This window comes from Tamandua tetradactyla, chromosome 5 (genome assembly GCF_023851605.1).
Source record: "Tamandua tetradactyla isolate mTamTet1 chromosome 5, mTamTet1.pri, whole genome shotgun sequence".
Lineage (NCBI taxonomy): Eukaryota > Metazoa > Chordata > Mammalia > Pilosa > Myrmecophagidae > Tamandua > Tamandua tetradactyla.
In genome coordinates this window covers 183715015-183734084 of record NC_135331.1, presented here as the reverse complement: position 1 = coordinate 183734084, position 19070 = coordinate 183715015, and the positions used below count along the sequence as shown (strand labels likewise).

The window sequence follows — 19070 nt, the reverse complement described above, 5'->3', positions numbered from 1 at the left end:
TAAATCTTCTCTGACATGTTACTATGACAACTTGCCTCTCCAGGGGTATCAACAATAATAAAGAATAGCTAAATGATAGTGAGCAGGATCTTCAAACAAGCTATCAAGAAATGTTCTGAAAGAAAGCAGAACACTAAGATAAGAAATGTGACTGGAAACTTAAGTCCTAATGGCAATTTGAAAGGAAAAGATGGCCTGCAGAGCAGAAAACAAAATCAAGACATGAAATTATCCCCAAGCCTCAAAAGGAGAAGGCAGCACTCAGGACTAGTTGTGTGGGCCCTTTATCTTCTTTATATTCTTTCCTCACCTTTAGAATTTGGTATTTCTTATAGTCTCAACCAAAATGCTCAGTTTTATCAATTATCCCTGACACACTTTATCAAGTTCTTATATTCCCTACTGCCTATAAGATAAAAGGTGAACACCTAGAGATTTCTGGTGGAAGATAGTAGAGTACGGAGCTCCAGGACTCTGTCCTTCCACCAAAACAACTATTGAATAGGCAGGAACTGTCTGAAACAACTACTTTGAAACTCCACAGGGCAGAAGAACACTGGAGAAAAGTGAGAATAAGAGGCTAATGAACTACCATAAAGATAGCAAACTTCACTCTTTGAGCAGTGGCTATCAGCACCCATCTCCCACTCACATAGCAAGCTACTTTGAGGTCCCCCTGTCTGGCTCACTGGTGACAGAAAGAGACATAAAAATCCTCTTTCCCAAGACCATGGGTGGACACAACAATCACTAATCATGGCTTTTGATTGATGACTTTGGATCACTGGGGCCCTGGCTTTGAGGGCAGGTATTGTTTGAACCCACCCTAGACAAAGGTGGCAGCAGCCACTGTTTCAGACCTTCCCAATCAGGGGCAGAGGCAATGGAGATTCAAAGACACAGTACCTCCTCAGGGTTTTGGGGACCAGTTAGCCAAAGGGTTGCATTTGCTGGGCAGACCAGGAAAGCTCAGCTATGAGGAACTATTGGAGAACCTCTTGGCTCCCTTCCTGATCCCATCCCCAGGGCACTTTGGAGCAGGTCTGCACTCCATTGTGGGTCCATGCCCATATTTGGCTGGGAAAAAAATAACACCCAATTGTGGGTGTGGCCTTTTGTTTAGATGGAGATGTAACTCCATCTATTCAAGGTGAGTCTTGATTAGTTAACTGGAGTCCTTTAAAGGGGGACATATTTTGAAGAAATGAGGTAACAGAGAGCAGATGTAGACATTTGGAAAACAGTTGCTTCAGAGAACAGAGACACAGATGTTTGGAGATGCTTGGAGCCCAGAAAATATCACCATGAGATGTTAAGCAAACCAGAACCTGGAGAGAGCCAAGGGAACCCAAGAGATGAAAGCCAGCCCTGGTGAAGCAAAATGTGGAACCCCAATAGGAACAGAGGCTGAAAGCAACACAGCCCAGGAGTAAGGGACCAGTAGATGCTAACCACATGACTCTCCAGCTGACAGAAGTGTCCACACACATCAGTCTTCCTTGAATTAAGGTATCTTTTCCTGGATGCCTTAGTTTGGACATTTTTATAGGCTTAGAATTGTAAACTCATAATGGATTAAATTCCCCCTTTTAAAAGGCATTCCAATTCTGGTATATTGCATTCTGGCAGCTTGAAAACTAATAAAAGGGACACAGATGATCATTATATACTGTGAAGGGGACCATTCAACAAAAGGATGCAACAATTATAAATATATATCCAGCTAATAGCATAGCCCCAAAATGTATGAAACAAATACTGACAGATTAGAAGGGAAAAATTAACGGTTCTACATTAACAGTGGGAGACTTTAATATAACACTCCTGTTAATGGATAGAGCAGCTACTCAGAAAATCAATAAGAAAGTACAGCACTCTAATGATACACTAAGCCAGCTAGATCTAACAGACGTACAGGAACACCACGCCCAACAAAATCAGAATACACGTTCTTCTCAAGTGCAAATGGATCATTTTCCAGAATAGATCATATGCTGGGTAACAAGACAAGCCTCAATAAACTAAAAAATATTGAAATCATGCAACATATATTCTCCAACCACAATAGAATAAAGGTAGAAATCAATAACAGAGGGAGAAATGGAAAATTCACAAATACTTGGAAATTAAACAACATCCTATTAAACAACCAATGTGTTAATGAGAAAATCAGAAATGAATTTAGGAAGTATCTTGAGACCAATGGAAATGAAAATAAAAACATATCAAACTTTATGGGGTGCAGTGAAGGTATTACTATGAGGGAAATGCATAGCTCTAAATGCTTACATTAAAAGAAAGACTTCAAATCATAGACTTTACTTCAAAACTGGAATAAGTAGAAATAGAAGAGCAAACTAATTCCAAAGTTAGCAAAAGGAAGGAAATAAAGATTAGAGCAGAGATAAATTAAATAAAAACGAACAAAAAGGAAAACAGTGGAGAGACTCAAAGCCAAAAGTTGGTTCTTTGAGAAGATCAATAAAATCAACAAACTTTTGGCTAGATTGACAGTGGTAAAAAGAGAGAGGATATAAAAATTGAAAATCAGAAGTGAAAAGGGGACATTACTAAAAATGATTACAAGAGGATACTGTGAACAACTGTATGCCAACAAATTAGAAACTAGATAAAATACACAAATTCTTACACACACATGGACTACCTACCTTTATTCAAGAATAAATAGAAGGGGGTGCAAGGGTAGTTCAGTGGTGGAATTTTCACCTGCCATGTGGGAGACCCAGGTTTGATTTCTGGCCTGTGCATTTCCCCTTCACCCACCCACCCACCCCCCCAAAAAAATTTGAGCAAATGGTGCTAAATAAGGGGATAGTGACAGGGAAAAAGAATGAAATGTGATCCCAACCATACAGCATACAAAAAAAAAGGAATAAATAGAAGATATCAACAAATTAATGACTAGTAAAGAGACTAAATCAGTCACCAAAATCCTCCTGACAAAGAAAAGTCCAGGACCAAATGGCTTCACAGGTGAATTCTACAAAACATTCCCAGAATTGACTCCAATTCTACTCAAACTTCCAAAAAAAGTGAAGAGGAGGGAATACTCTATAACACTTTCTATGAGGCCAACATGACTCCTACAAAAAATGAATAAAAATATATTCATTTTTATATTTTATATTCAGAAAAGTAAAGCACAGACCGACAACTACTAGGAATATAGATGCAAAAATCCTCTGCAAAATACTAGCAAACCAAATCCAACAGCATGTTAAAAGAATTATCTACCATCCTTGAAGGAAGTCTGTGGTTGGAGGATGGGCTCAGATCCTAGCTCGCTCGGGCAGGCTCACCCACCCTCAGCCTGTTTTGTGTGAATTAGAGGAAGACCTCCCTGTGGGTGGATGTGGCCAAGTCTGGGGCATGGCTTGGCAAGGAGAGGGGGCACTGGGGTTCAGGAGGCCTTGTGTGCTGCAGAACCTGCTCAACCATGCGTGGCCCACCCTGTGTCCTCCACCAAGGCTAGAAGAGTATGATTGAGAGAAAGACACAGTACCCCCAGGATTGAGGCAGTCTGGAGTCTTCCCAAGAGCAGAAGAAGCCAAGGTGAAGAGAGAAGGTTGGAGCAGATCTGCACAGAGACAAGCCAAGAGACTGCAAGAGTGAAACTGGCCTGCGTTCTGCTGGCTTCCCCTTTCCACACCCTCCTGTGACTTCTAGGTTCATTGGGACACCCTGTATCCTTTACAGCAAGCCCCCACTTTTTGTCTAAGCTGGCTCCATCCCTCCCTCAGCAGCCTCCTAACAATGGAAGAAGGATTTGGTTTCAAATTTCACTTACCTGGGCCACTGGGGAGAGACTTGTGCTGAACACCCTGTGGAGTGTCACTTCTCTGAGCACGTGGAGGATATGGTGGCAGCATCTAAGAGACCTGAACTCAAATCTTGCCAGGACTAGCTAGATTCTGAACATGTCATTTAACTCTCCAGCCTCCATTTCCTCATCTGTAGAATGTGGATAATCATACCCACCTCACAGGGATGCTGGGAAGACAAGACACCATATAATTGTCCCTAGTCCAGAAGAGGAGATGTCATGGTCACTTACCAGTGCTGGATCATGTTATTTCGACTTTGGTTGTATGCACTGTTCCACCTGGTAGGCTACTCTGATACTACACCCTAAGGACAAGTGGCCCATTCCTGCCAATAACAGCAACAATGGCAATGACGACAAAGCAACTCGTATTGGCTGAGATTCATTACATACCAAGTATTGTCAAGGCTGCATTATGATTTTGCATTTCCTTTCTCCATTAAAAAAATATAATGTTTTGGAGCCCAGAATCGGAATGAGAACTTCTAATCCTGTATAACTTAATGTAATACCTGCTACATCCCAGAGTATATTGGGCAGATAATTTAATAGTATAGGCAAAGTCCCTTGAGGGACTGGAGAAAAATATGAAAATATTAAACTTTCCCACAGGGGAAACCCCTGATACTGTCTCAAACATTAGGGACTCCCAGGTCAACAGACTTGATCTTGAAGTCTGTTAATAAGTTTCACTTAATGAAACTTATTTCTGTAGAGGAGAAGCTAAGCCTACCTTTAGTTATGCCTAAGAGTTACCTCCAGAGAAACTCTTTGTTGTTCAGATGTGACCTTTCTCTCTCTAAGCCCAACACTGTCTGCAAGGAAAAACATTACCCTCCCTACTATGTGGGACATGACATTCAGGAGTGAAAAATCTCCCTGGCAACATGGGACATGACTCCTGGGGATGAGATTAGCCCTGGCACCATGGGATCGACAATGCCTTCCTGACCAAGAGGGGGAAAAGAAATGTAACAAAATAAGGCATCAGTGGCTAACAGAGTTCAAATAGAGTCAAAAGACTATTCTGGAGGTACTCTTACACAAGCTTCAGCTAGATATTGCTAATTGACACAGTTTGCCAAACCCCAACCAACATCATTCCTGTTAACCATAAAGAAACCTAGGGCTCTATCTGAGATTCTACAAAAGTTTCATCCACTAAGATTACTTTCCAGAAACTATAACTTCCAGGTGGTTTCTGGGCGAGGTAAGACCTGAAACCCAGAGGGGCTAGCCTCTCCAATATATCAGCTAGTTCCATCTCCCTATCCCATATTATTGACAGCCCCTTCCAACATGAAAAAAATTAGAATGAGTGTAGCCTAAATACCCCTAAAGATTGGGACTAAGATCAAAGAGAAGGTGGAGTTATAACAGAGAAGATAGAATTAAACAAATGAGTAGGACTGCTAAATCATTATATTAATATTTCTTTTAGTTTTCAGTGTTTTGGAGCAGCTAGAAAGAAAAACCTGAAATTGCAGAACTGTAACCTATACCAAATTCTGAAATCTGCACTATAACTACTTGTTACAATATACTTTGAAATTTATTCCTTTTTCATAAATATGTTATATTTCATAATTAAAAATCTTAAAGTAAAAAAAAAAAAGAATGATATACACTTTAAGTGGGATTTATCCTTGGCATGCAAGTGTGGTTCAAGATAAGAAAATCAATTAATGTAATACACCATGTTAACACAATGAGGGAGAAAAATTATGATTATTTCAATTGAAGTAGCAAAAGCATTAGAAAAAACACACCATCCTTTCTTGATAAAAACAGAATACTAGAGATAGAAGGAAACTTTCACAACATGAAGGGCATATATGAAAAGCCCACAGCTGACAGCCTACTGAATAGTTAAAGTCTGAAAGATTTCCCTCTGAGATCAGGAACAAGATAAAGAAACCCAACTGTCTTATTCAACATTGTACTTGAAGTTCTTGTCAGAGCAATTGGGCAGGAAAAAGAAATTTCCATTATGGAAAAGAAGAAGCAAAACTTTCTCTACTTGAAGATGTTATGATCCCATGTACAGAAAATACAGAAGAATCCACAGCAAAGCTCTAAAAGCTAATACATGAATTCAGCAACGTAGAAGAGTATAAGATCAACAACCCAAAATCATTGTTGTCTCTGTACACAAGCAATGAGCAAAGGAAAAAAAAAATCAAGATAAAACTTCCATTCACAATAGCAACTATATTAGAGTTGTTTAGAGAAACAGAACCAACAGGAGATATCTCTAAATATGAGATTTATAAAATGTCTCACGCAATTGTAGGGATGCAACAGTCCAAAGTCTGTAGGATAGGCTGCAGAGCTGTCAACTCTGATGAAGGTCCTTGAGGAATTCCACAGAAGAGGCTAGCTGGCTGAAGAAAAAGTGAAAATTCTGTCTTCTCTCTTAAAAAAAAAAAAAAAACTCAATTGATTGGATTAAATCCAGCTGATTGAATTCCTGCCTGGCAGAAGACACACTCTTATTTAATCATAAATGTAATCAGCCACAGATGCAACCAACTGACTGATGATTTACTAAACCTGCTTTCTGGTTTATGAACCACCCACAAAATATACATGCAGTAACAGGCCAATGTATGCCTGACCAGACAACTGGGCCTCATCACCTAGCCAAATTGGCATTTGAACCTAACCATCACAGTCCAATCTTTGTCACCTTGGTAACTATATAAATCAACTTAAACCATACTTAATTTTTAAACAGAACATAATAACAGACATATGTTTCAACTAACAATACTCAACTATCCTGAGTGCAACCAGAAATGTACAAAATCCCTCCAGAATAGGGTGCAAGTCCTTAGGAAATATACATCATTAAACTGGATATCCTATAATTTAAATACTATAACATGAACAATGCAACTTATGTCATATGATAAGAAGAAAACAAGATTTTTCTTTACATACAAACACAAATATACTCATAACAAAACAAGAAGGAAATATTCATACCATCACAGTCCTCATTTCTGTAATTGGTCATGTCGTTGTAGAACATATTTATCACTACCTTCTTCCACTACCCATTCCATGTTTCTGTTACCTTCAGCTATCACTTCACCTGGCCATGGTTCTTTTCCTGGTGGGCGAACTAGACCTTCATTTCTGAAGTTTCTGCGTCTTTGGTATTCCTGCCTGAATTCGGTTGTTACATTTTCCCGTTGACAATTACAGGGCACGATAATACTAAGAGACACCCTAGGGGATCTCCTGTATTCCAGGAAGACTTTTCTTTACCTCCATTGTGTAGTTGCAGTTCTATTTCCCCTTGATAGACTTGATCAATCACCCCAAACAGAACAGTAAACCCCTTCCTTGCCTGTTGATTCAGAGTCATGAGAAGCTCAAAGTGGCCAGATGGCAATTTTAACTTTCAGTTCAATGGAATCATGGTGGTGTCTCTTGGTAGGAGCACTCATCCTTTTGGAACTAACGTCTGTAGACCCTCAGTTTAAGGTTTCAGGGACAGGAAGCAGAAACTTTTCTAGTGGATCAACGGAGGTGATAATGAATGGTGCCACTCCCATTTCCACCCCTTAATTTCTGGACCTGTGAATCCTGACTATGGGAGAAAGAGCACCATAGAGTGGATCCTGATTCAGAGCATCACAGCCTTCTGGAGAATATTTTTTCCAGCCCTAAAAATTATGGCCACATAGTTGGCACCATAATTGGGTCTTCAAGTGGCCATTCCACTATTCTGCCAACTCAGGTGCCTCTGGATGATAGGGAACATGTAAAACCAGAGAATTCCATGAGCATGTGCCCATTCCCACACTTCATTTGCTGTGAAGTGAGTTCCTTGATAAGAGGCAATATATGTGGAATATCATGCATTCCGTTAGACCACAGATGTTAGTTTTGGTAGGAACATTGTTTGCAGGGAAGGCAAACCCATAACTGCCTATCCCAGTTAGAACAAATCACTTTCCCTTCCATGTTGAAAGTGGTCTAATATAATCAACCTGCCACCAGGTAGCAGGCTGATCATCTTGTGGAATGGTACCATATTGGAGACTAAGTGTGGGTCTCTGTTGCTAGCAGACTGGGCACTCAGCAGTGACTATAACCAGGTTGACCTTGGTAAGTGGAAATCCATGTTGCTGAGCCCATGCATGACCTCCATCCCTACCATCATGCCCACTTAGTTCATGAGCCCTTTGAGCAGTGACAAATCCTATGGCCTGCATTATGACTCTCCTATAGGGGCCTGCTAAAAGCTCCAGACAGCATCTCTGCTAGATCATATGGCCCAAGTGGCACAGTAAATTGCACAGCAGATGAGACTTGTTGCAGAGCCTCCTCTTGTTCTGGTCCCACTAAAATCTAGCAGCTTTTCTGGTCACTTGGTAAATGGGTGGGAGTAGAGCACCCAAATGAGGAATATGTTGTCTCCAAAATCCAAAGAGGCCAACTAGCCATTGTGCCTCTTTTTTGGTCATGGGGAGGCCAGATGCAACAACTTATCCTTCACCTTAAAAGGGATATCTCAATATGCCCCACATCACTGGATACCTAGAAATTTCACTGAGATAGAAGGCAGTTTTATTTTTGTTGAATTTATCTCCCATCCCCTGACACTCAAATGTCTTACCAATAAGTCTAGAATAGTTGCTACTTCTTGCTCACTAGGTCAAATCAACACGATAACATCAATATAATGGACCAGTGAGATGTCTTGTGGGAAGGAGAAACAATCAAGGTCCCTGCAGACAAGATTATGACATAAGGCTGGAGAGTTGATACACCCCTGAGGTAGGACAGTTGTAGCTATATTGCTGACCTTGCCAGCTGAATACAACCTGTTTCTGGTGGTCCTTACTAACACCTATTGAGAAAAAAGCATCTGTCAGATCAGTAGCTGCATACCAGGTACCAGGGGTTGTGTGGATTTCCTCAAGTTATGTTTCCACATCTGGAAGAGCAGTTGCAATTGGAGTCACTACCTGGTTAAGTTTACTATCATCCACTGTCATCCTCCAAAACCCATGTATTTTCTGCATAGGTCAAATAGAAGAGTTAAATGGGGATGTGATGGGAATTACCACCCCTGCATCCTTCGGGTCCTTAAGAGTGGCAGTAATCTCTGTAATCCCTCCAGGAATCTGGTATTGCTTCTGATTTTCTATTTTGTTAGGTGGGGTTAGTTCTAGTGGCTTCCACTTGGCCATTCATACCATAATAGCCCTCACTCCATGAGTCAGGGAACCAATGAGGGGATTCTGCCAATTGCTGAGTATATAGATTCCAATTTTGCATTCTGTAACTAGGGAAATAAGCACAGAATGGGTCTGGGAACCCACTGGACTCACTGTGAGATGGACTGAGCTAAAATTCCTTGATCACTTGACTTCCATAAGCTTCTACTCTGGTGGTAAACCAGAGTGATGTTTCAGATCTCCTGGAATTAGTAACACTTTGGATCTTCTGAACCAGTGTCTAGTAATCCCTGAAATATCTGATCATTTAGTTTCCTCAATGAACAGCTACCCTCCCTGGTGAAAGACCACAGTTTCCTTGGGGACGACGGGGAGGAAGGCTAGCAGTGTAAATTTTGGGCAGTGTAACAGTTCCTTTCCCAGTGGCCTTCTGGTCCTTCAGGGGGCTCTGGGTCTATAAACTGCCTCAAGTCTGGGAACTGATTAGGGGGCTGTGACTGTCTGTTTTTGTAATTCAAGTTGGACTTTTGTTCACTTAACCTAGAACTCTTCTACTTATACAGCTCAAACAAGAATTTAGTAGACTGCCCATCTATTGTACTTTTAGGTACCCCATGATCTACTAATCAATGCCATAAGTCTCTGTGAGTCAGATTATTTTGACTGCTGCTTTGAGTCTGCTGTTCATCATGGTAGCCACACCCACCCAGGGGATGGTGACTAACTGTTGCCATGTGGCTTCTGTCAGCTCAGAACTGATCATCCTCATTATGTGTAAGGATTGCAGCTCAGTGACAGCAGTTCCCAGAGTAATATCTGACCTACAGAGAAGGGTGATTACAGAGCTTATCATGGATAATGAAGCTTAATCTCACCAATAAAAGGTGGTCCTCTGGGCATTTCTGAGGGGTGTGAGCAGGTCTTCCATGACAAATCTACTCTAACATTCCAATCTCTCTAAGCCTTTGGATCCCCTCATCTTCATTATGCTAGAGCAGTTCTGGCATCTCAACCTCAGGTAATGGTGACCATCTATTTTTTTTTTTTTAACTTATTTTTGTTTTCTCATAGGCAGGCACTGGCAGTTGAACCTAGGTCTCCAGTATGGCAGGTGAGAACTCTGCCTACTGAGCCACCATGGCCCGCCCAATTTTTTTTTTAACTTTTTAAAAATGTTTTTTATTGTGAAATATAACATGTATACAAAGAACAGAAAGAAAAAGCACTAATTTTCAAAGTATACCTCAACAAGCAGTTACAGAACAAATTTCAAATTTTGTTATGGGCCACTATCCCACTATTTCAGATTTTTCCCTCTAGCTGCCTCAAAACACTGCAGGCTAGAAGAAATATCCACATAGTGATTCATTGGTCATATTCATTCAATAAATTCTATCTTTCTCCTCCTCCTTTTTTTAAAAAATATTTTATTGAGAAATATCCACACACATACAGTCCAACAATATTGTACAATTAATGGCTCACGATTTCATCACATGGTTGTGTATTCATAACCATGATCATTTTTAGAACATTTGTATCACTCCAGAAAAAGAAATAGAAGAATATGAAAGAACTCATTCACCTCATGCCCCTAACCCCTCCATTTCATTGACTCACAGTATTTCAATCTACCTAATTTTTACCTTTCATCTGCCCTTATTATTTGCTCATTTTTATCCTTTTTTTTCCTCATCTGTCCATACCCTGGATAGAAGGAGCATCAGACACAAGGTTTTCACAATCACACTGTCATACTGTAAAAACTATATAATTATGCAGTCTTCTTCAAAAATCAAGACTACTAGAACACAGCTCAACAATTTCAGGTACTTCCCTCCAGCCACTCCAAAACACCATAAGCTAAAAAAGGATATCTATATAATGCATAAGAATAACCTCCAGGATAACCTCCCAACTCTGATATCTCTCAGCTGCTGAGACTTTATTTTGTCTCAATTTTCTCTTTCTTCCTTTTGGTCAAGAAGGCTTTCTCATTCCCGTGATGCTGGGTCCTGGCTCATATCTGGGAGTCAGGTCCCATATTTCCAAGGAGATTTACACCCCTGGGAGTCCTGTCCCACATAGGGGGGGAGGACAGTGAATTCTTCTGCTAAGTTGGTTTAGAGGGAGATACCACGTCTGAGCAACAAAGGAAGGGTGACTCTTAGGCATAATTATCAGTAGGCTTAGCCTCTCCTTTGCAAGAGTAAGCTGCATAGGAGCAAGCCCCAAGATTAAGGGCTCATCTTATTGATTTGGTTGTCCCCACTGCTTATGAGAATATCAAGAATTCTCCAAATGGGAAATATGAAATTTTCCTCTTTTCTCCCCAGTCCCACAAGGGGACTTTGCAAATATTCTTTTCTTCTCTGCCCAGATTACTCTGGGATATATCAGAGCATCATACTAACCTGCAGAAACCAACAAGCTCTCATGCCCTATTCAAGATTCCATGTACTTATAGTGTTCAAGTAAACTGACCATACAAGTTAAATCAGATAATGTGCTACCTAAAATATAAATTTTGCGCCAAATAAACATCTCTCCCTTTGGTCTCGCACAGAGGTTGAAATATGAAACTATGGGCATATCATTCTTTACCCAGTATTCTGATTTACCTTTGTTCTATCCAAATCAGCTTCATTCATATCTCTAGATGAAGTGCAATCACTCGTTCAGCTTTTTTAACAGTTGCTGAATGGAGTAATGCTGACTTTCATAGCTTCAGTACTCTAACTCAGAGTCTTAGGTGTCATATAAATACCCAAAGTTTCAGGGAATGACCAGGTTATATACAAATAGCTCAATATCTCAGAATTTAGAAATATCAGTTACAACTTCTAAATATATGTGACTTCTATAAGAGCTTATAATCTATGAACCTTTACAATAGGCCCCAACCTGATAGCCCATGCTCTCAACTTCAATTCTCTGAGTTGGCATGTTATAGCTAATCCATATGAGTGAGGCATAGTAATATTTTTATTTCTGCTTCTGACATTTTATTCATCATATTGTCCTTAAGGTTCATTCACCTAGTTGTATGCCTCACAACTTCATTCCTTCTTGCAGCCACTCAGTAGTCCACTGTATGTAAGGACCACAGTTCCTCCCTTCCATTCCTCCAACCATTGCTTGTGAACACTGGTTCAGCTTTTGATCCATGTTTCAGTCAACCACCCAAACAAACTGTTAATACCCTTTCTAACCCCTAGAGGTACAACAGTGAATGCAGAATCTCTGCTTAGTGGGCCCATATCAATAAATTCAGCCTGATCCAACTTAACATTCCTTCCACCATTATCCCACACCCTTAATATCCACTCCCACAATATTCCCCTGATTTCTGTCTATGTAAACTGGAAAACTCATGCAGTTCTTTTGGTGTGTAACATACCTCCTTGTGGGTCACACTTTGTACCTCACCTTTGGGGCCTGGTGGAATTTTGGTCTAGTTACAGGTCTTGTAGAAAAGAGGGGTGGTTGGAATGGATTGTAAAAGGAATTAGAAATGTCTTTCAAGCCAATTACCTCAGGGCATTCCATTGCAGTTTCATCTGAGGGAAACAGGATTAATAGCTCCAGAGAGAGGAGAGAGGGCTGTTTTACCAGAGTAGGTCTTTACAAGTTTAGCAGGCACTGAAGTATCTTTAGGTGGAGGTTGGATGGCATACTGGAGGCTGGGAAGCTGTTTTCTAGAGACTGGCTGGAGGTTGGGTGTCCTCAGGGCAGACTGGAGATTGGTGGCTTTTTCCTCAGGACAGGCCATTACAGGTTTACCTAGCAAAGACTATGCAGAATCCAGGGTTTCTCTGTACCCATTACCTTATTATCAACCCATGTGACACCATCCCAAATTTCAGGATCCTGTTCTTTTCCAGTGAAAGCCCTTACTTTAGCAGCAGACACCCTGCAAGGACGAGAGTTTAGTTTATATTGTAAATCTGCTACAACCAGCCAAAGTCTTAACCCCACAAAACTCCCTTAAGGTCAAGAATATTGTCACCTGGAGCCTCATCCTCATAAAAGAGTATGACTGGAAGAATCAAATGATGATATTTTGCATATTTAAATTGCAATTCATGCCATGAACTGTCATTGCCATCCTAATTATTGGAAGTAGAGTCATCAGTGCCTTTGAATCTAATCAGAGTAGAAAACCAATTGTAAAAATCCATTGTTAAGATTCTAGTTCTCAAGAACCTCCCAACTTCCAAGCTATATTTGTCAGGGTTCTCTAGAGAAACAGAACCAACAGAAGATATCTGTAAATGTGAGATATTAAAAAGTTTCTCATGCAACCATGGGGAATCAAGAGCCCAAAGACTGTAGGGCAGATCACAAACCTGGCAACTCCAATGAACTCCACATGAGAGGCTGGCTGGCTGGAAAAAAAAAAACTGAAAATTCTCTCTTCTCCCTAAAAGTCATCAACTGATTGGATTAAACCCAGGTGATTGTATTTGTCCCTTGAGGAAGACATACACTTAGTTAATTGTAATCAGCCACAGGTGTAATCAACTGGCTGGTGATTTAATAAACCAGCTTTCTGATTTATCAACCAGTTAGGATATCCTTGCAGTAATGGTTGGACCAGTGCTTGCCTGGTGAGCCAACTGAGTACCATCACGTGGCCAAGCTGACACCTGAACCCAACCATCACAGCAACTAAAAAAATCAAACACCTAGGACCAAATATAACCAAGGTTGTAAAGGACTTCTATGCAGAAAACTACAAAACATTACCAAAAGAAAGTAAAGAAGACCTAAATAAATGGAAGGCTATTCTGTGTTCATGCATTGGAAGAGTAAATATCATTAAGACGTTAATACTACTCAAAGCAAAGTATACATTCAATGCAATCCTTAGCAAAATTTCAACAACCTTCTTTGCAGAAATGGAAAACCCAATAATCAAATTTTTATGGATGAGCAAGGGACCCCAAATAGCTAAAGCCATCTTGAAAATGAATAGTGAAGTTGGAGGATTCAAACTTCCTGATCTTAAAGCTTATTAGAAAGTCACAATAATCAGGACAACATAGTACTGGCAAAAAGACAGACATATATACAAATGGAATAGAATTGAGCACTCAGAAATCAGCTTTCACACTTATAGTCAATCGATTTTTGACAAGGTGGCAAAGATCACTCAACTGGTAAAGGATAATCTTTTCAATAAATGATGCTGACAAAACTGGTTCTCCATTGCAAAAAGAAGTTCACCTACCTCACACCAAATGCAAAAATAAACTCAAAATGGATCAAAGATCTTAATTATCAGAGCTAGAAATATCAAACTCCTAGAAGAAAATGTAGGAAAGTGTCTTCAGAACTTTTCGTTAAGTGATGGTTTCTTAAACTTTATATTTATACCCATAACACAAGCAAAAAAAAAAAACATAGATAAGTGGGTCCTCATCAAAATTAAAAACTTTTGTTCCTCAAAGGACTATATCATAAAAGTAAATAATATATCTGATAGAGGATTAATATCCAGAATATATAAAGAAATCCTTTAACTTAACAACAAAAAGTCAAATAATCCACTTTAAAGATAGGTAAAAGACTTGAGCAGACATTCCTCCAATGAACTCCATATTTCTATCAACCTGCACAATATCTAGACAAAATACAAATTGAATTAACTGATATTTAAATATCTGCAAAGATCAGTGAGAAAAATACTTGGAAGATTTAGGAATCATTGCTTCGTAGTTGGAATGAATTTTTCTGTCATTATTGTAAGCTGAAATCTCACTTTAATCAGAAAACATGAAATAGTTCTAGTATCTAATTCCAATTCATTCCAAGGAAGCCTTGGCTCAGTCATATGGAGTTTTAAACTCTGCACTAATCTGTGGATTTATTTTGGGAACTAGAGAATCTCAGCAACACCTGTTAATCTATGAACGTAAATGGCTACCAGAATCCCAGCATACACTGATAATTGGTTTTCCCTAAATTAGAAGCACCTGTATCAACGTGCTCACATGTGTAAAGCGCCCCCAGCTAGGAAGAGATTCAAATTAACTTCAGCTACAGCTACAGACAAAGCTTAGAATAATGAAGCAATACTGCTGTGACGGTGGGTGCAGCGTGGATTGGACTACACAATTTAATATTTTTCCATCTCTGGAACTCTCTCCTTGATCTTAATTTATATTCATAGTTCACCACTCTATGGCAGAAACTGTAAATGAGATTCCTTAAAAATTTAACATGTTCCTTCATTTCGCAAAGGTTTATGGAGCTCTTCACACGTGACTGACCAAAAGGGAAATGTGTTCTATCAGGAAGGATTAAGAGGTCAGTGGAAATTCAGAGGGATAGGACCGTGAATTCATGTATCCTAGGAGCAAGAGATAAAGGCAACTAATTTCACAAGCAATAAAGGGTCAGAAAAGATGGTGTTTGAGCAATCTTGAGGGATGAGTATGCCATACTGATGAGTGAAGGTATTTTAGAGTGAGGGAATTACATGTATTTGAGGCCCAGAAGTATCAATCTGCTTCATGAATACTGAAAACTAGAAGTCATTTTGTATTCTATTTTAAAAGATAAGTGTCAAGAGATCAGGAGCAGAGTATAGGGCAGTCTGGATAGCCAGGAAAGAAGTGGCCAGGTCTTCAGGGACAAAATGAGAAAGAGCAGTGCCCCCCATGCCACTACCCTGGGCGGGACACTACCCCTTGAGGGCTTTAAGTGCAGGGGTGATGTAGCAGTGAAAGCGAAGTACAGTCATTTGAACAGGGAAAGTTTAACATAAAGAATTACTAATTTTAACGGGGAGTTGGAATAACCAGGAGTTAGCTAGCAGGAAGTAAAAAGAAGTCTAAAGAATATAGGAATAGCTGATATATGGGTGACAGCAGGGGTAGCTGGTCAGAAAAACAGAGGAAAATGTCGTAAGTGCTGGAAGAGGGGTAAGGATTGTGGCGTGAGGAATTCAATTGTTTAAGGAAAATGTAAGAGAAAAAATGTCTTGATAAATATTTTCACAGTTTAAAAGAGGTAGCTCAAGAAAGATACAGTATCATCTCTTTAATAATAATAGTAACAATAGCTGGGATTGTTTTTCACTGCCTCATATGGTTAAGCCACTCATCCTAGGTCTTTTACCTGCATTCTTTGCATTAATCCTCCTAATTCTGCTGAGGTGAATCTTATTAGCCTCATTTATAGATGAGCTGAGTGCTAGCTGTCTGTTCTGATGGCTGACTTACGATTCTGCCTTAAAGGGAGGGAATTAAGCAGGTTATCTTCCTTCCTGTACTTTAAGTACTATGATCTCACAGTGTATTTCTTTCTGTGGGGTTCAGTCCAGAAAAAGTTGGAAAACCACTGCTGTAGGTTTTCAGAACCTCACAAAACTACATGCTTGAACACGTATCTTTATCATGCAGAACCCCTCTTTAAACACTGAATTTTAACTATTTATCTATACAGCTATATAGTTACCAAAGGAAATATTTCTTCTTTTTCTTTAAATAAACTTCCTAACATTTCCATGTGAAAGAAGAGCGCCGATGCCAACCTTGCCATGTCAAAATCTGCTTTGAAGATATCCTTGGACTTATTCTCCAATCCCCTCTGTGAGCAAGACCAGGATTTTTTAATATAGTCACAGCCCTGGACACCGCCATGAAGCGGGTGGATACCTTCAAGCAGGGAAAGGTAAACCAGATCCAAAAGACTGTAATCGAACCCTTAAGAAAGGTTAGCCGTGTCTTCCCAAGCCTCAAGATGGCAGTGAAACAGCGGGTACAGGCCTTGCAGGACTAAAGGAGATTACAGGCCAAGGTGGAGAAGTTTGAGGAAAAGGAGAAGACAGTACCCATGCTGGCCACACTCCACCAGGCCCGGGGAAAGCTTCGGCCTGTCCGGGATGACTTTGAAGCCAAAAACAAGCAGCTTCTGGATGAAATGCCACGGTTCTACAACAGCCGAGTTGACTACTTCCAGCCCAGGTTTGCGTCCCTGATCCAAGCCCAGGTGTGTATTACTCTGAAATGGAGATCTTTGGAGATGTGACTCAACAGCTTGACCAGCCAGGCAACACCGATGGGCAGCGGGAACGGGAAAATGAGGCCAAACTGAGCCAACTTTATGCCCTCTCTATTGCAGCCGATGACTGAAATTCCGCTCACCTCTGAAGATTACTACAACACAAGTCAACCTCTCTAGTCTTGGCCCTTTTCAAGCTTAGGTTCATTTGTCTCCCGCCCACCAACCCAGCCAAAGGCTGTCTCCTGGGAGAAATGTGGCAGCTGGCAAGTTGGGACTGAAGTGGCTCCCGCTCTACCTCACCAGCACTTTGGAATGAGCCTCCATTTCCGTGGGCCCTTCACCAGCCCCAGGAGTCCCAAGCAGGCTGTGGACTCCCCGCCCAGTAGGAAACCTACCCACAGACCTAAGGTAAGCAGTGTAGAAAAACTCCAGGGGCTTTTTAAAGCTTCTTAAGAACTGTCCATGTTACAACATCCTTAGCAAAATTCAACCCTTTAAAGGACCTGGGTTATCGTTGGGGGCTTAGCCTAGCTTGCATGGTTGAAACCAAATCTACTTCCAAAAGACTCATCATGGGGAAGTCCACCAGTTTCCTTGCATTTTCACTTCAAAGACTTTTTTATGGGCGAGGCCTGGTCCACTGCTTTGGACCTCCAGGTCATGACAGATGCCCCTGTCAGCACCCAAGAACTGCCGAGGCCCACCTCGATCCCTTAAAGTAGAGGGAGGAGCTCTGACTCTTTTAAACCCCCTAGGTAGCTATAACCTATAACCTATGTAAATACTGCATGCAAAAATGTCAAAGACCACCCAACAGGCCTCAAAGATCAGTGGGTTTGTGTCTCATCTGAAAAGCTTGGAATTTTATTTTTTTCAAGTAAAGTTTTCAATAAAATGTCTTTATATTTAAAAAAAAAATTTCCATGTGAATGAATTTGAAACCAATCAAAATATACTTGTGCTCTCTTCTTTTGTAAATTCCGAAATGTTAACATTATTAATTTGTGCTCTTAATACATTCTGCACAATACAATTTCAATGTTAGCTATTTTAACTCCATTCTCCTAGTACTTTAGTCATTGTGCACCTGCCGTATTTGTCCTTCTTTGTAACCTAAAAGCATGAAAACTGACTAATAAAATAAAATGCTTAACTATTTTGTATTCGTTCTGCCACCCTATTTTTAAAACACTTTGAATGGTATCTACATGTGACCTGTATAATTATCACAATACTGCATTCTAAATTGAAATAAAATGATAAATAACATAAATATTTGTTGTCCTTTCCCCCTATTATTCTCTGTGTATGTTTCCATCTTGGTCTCAAATGACCACTTTGAAGAGAGTAGGATGAGATTTCATAGTCGCTAAGAGATTTCTTTTTAATAGTGCTTTAGAAATGCTCAGAAGTCAAAAGTTCAGTTTGTAAGTCTCTAAACCATTGCTCAAATGATAGAAGTTTTTAAAATTCTTGCCATAGAATTCTCAGAAAAGGTTATTTTCATATTTAAAATTCAGTGTGAATTGACTTTTTCACCAGAAAATGAGTTAAGGGATGTCTTTAAGCTGCTGTAATTCCCAGGTGCATTTCAAATTATAATTAGTCATGTCAAAACAGGCCTGTTGAAATTAAATTACCCTTTTTTCTTCCTTTATCACACAGTTCCAAACCTGGAGGGAAGAGATTAAAAAAAAAATACCAGCAACGAGGATTCTATTCTCTAGAATATGAATGGTAAATAAAATGTTCTAAAGGGAAACACAGATCTGTTTTGTGGATTTGGCTTTGGTATTCACCGGCCCAGGGCAGACCTGTATGCATAAAAAGTAAATAACAAATGACGCAGGGCAGTTGTCATAATCCCTTCTTCCCCTGCATCTTTGGAGCACTGATTCCCAGCCCCCTTCTATTGATTGCCAACCCTCCTGTTTTCCTTGCTACCTTCAACAACAATTTATGAAGTTGCGTGTCTCATCTCTCCTACCATGAACAGCTCTATACAGAGGGGACCCTTC

At 40.1% G+C, this 19070-nt stretch overlaps 1 pseudogene across 1 annotated transcript; it reads left to right on the top strand.

Moving 5' to 3' along the window:
* The first annotated feature begins 15306 nt into the window (after nt 1-15306).
* LOC143685142 (bridging integrator 3 pseudogene) lies at nt 15307-18818 on the top strand (annotated as a pseudogene). Its single transcript, XR_013176400.1, has 3 exons — nt 15307-15351; nt 16565-17460; nt 18718-18818. The product of XR_013176400.1 is annotated as a bridging integrator 3 pseudogene (transcript).
* Nucleotides 18819-19070: the final 252 nt, after the last annotated feature.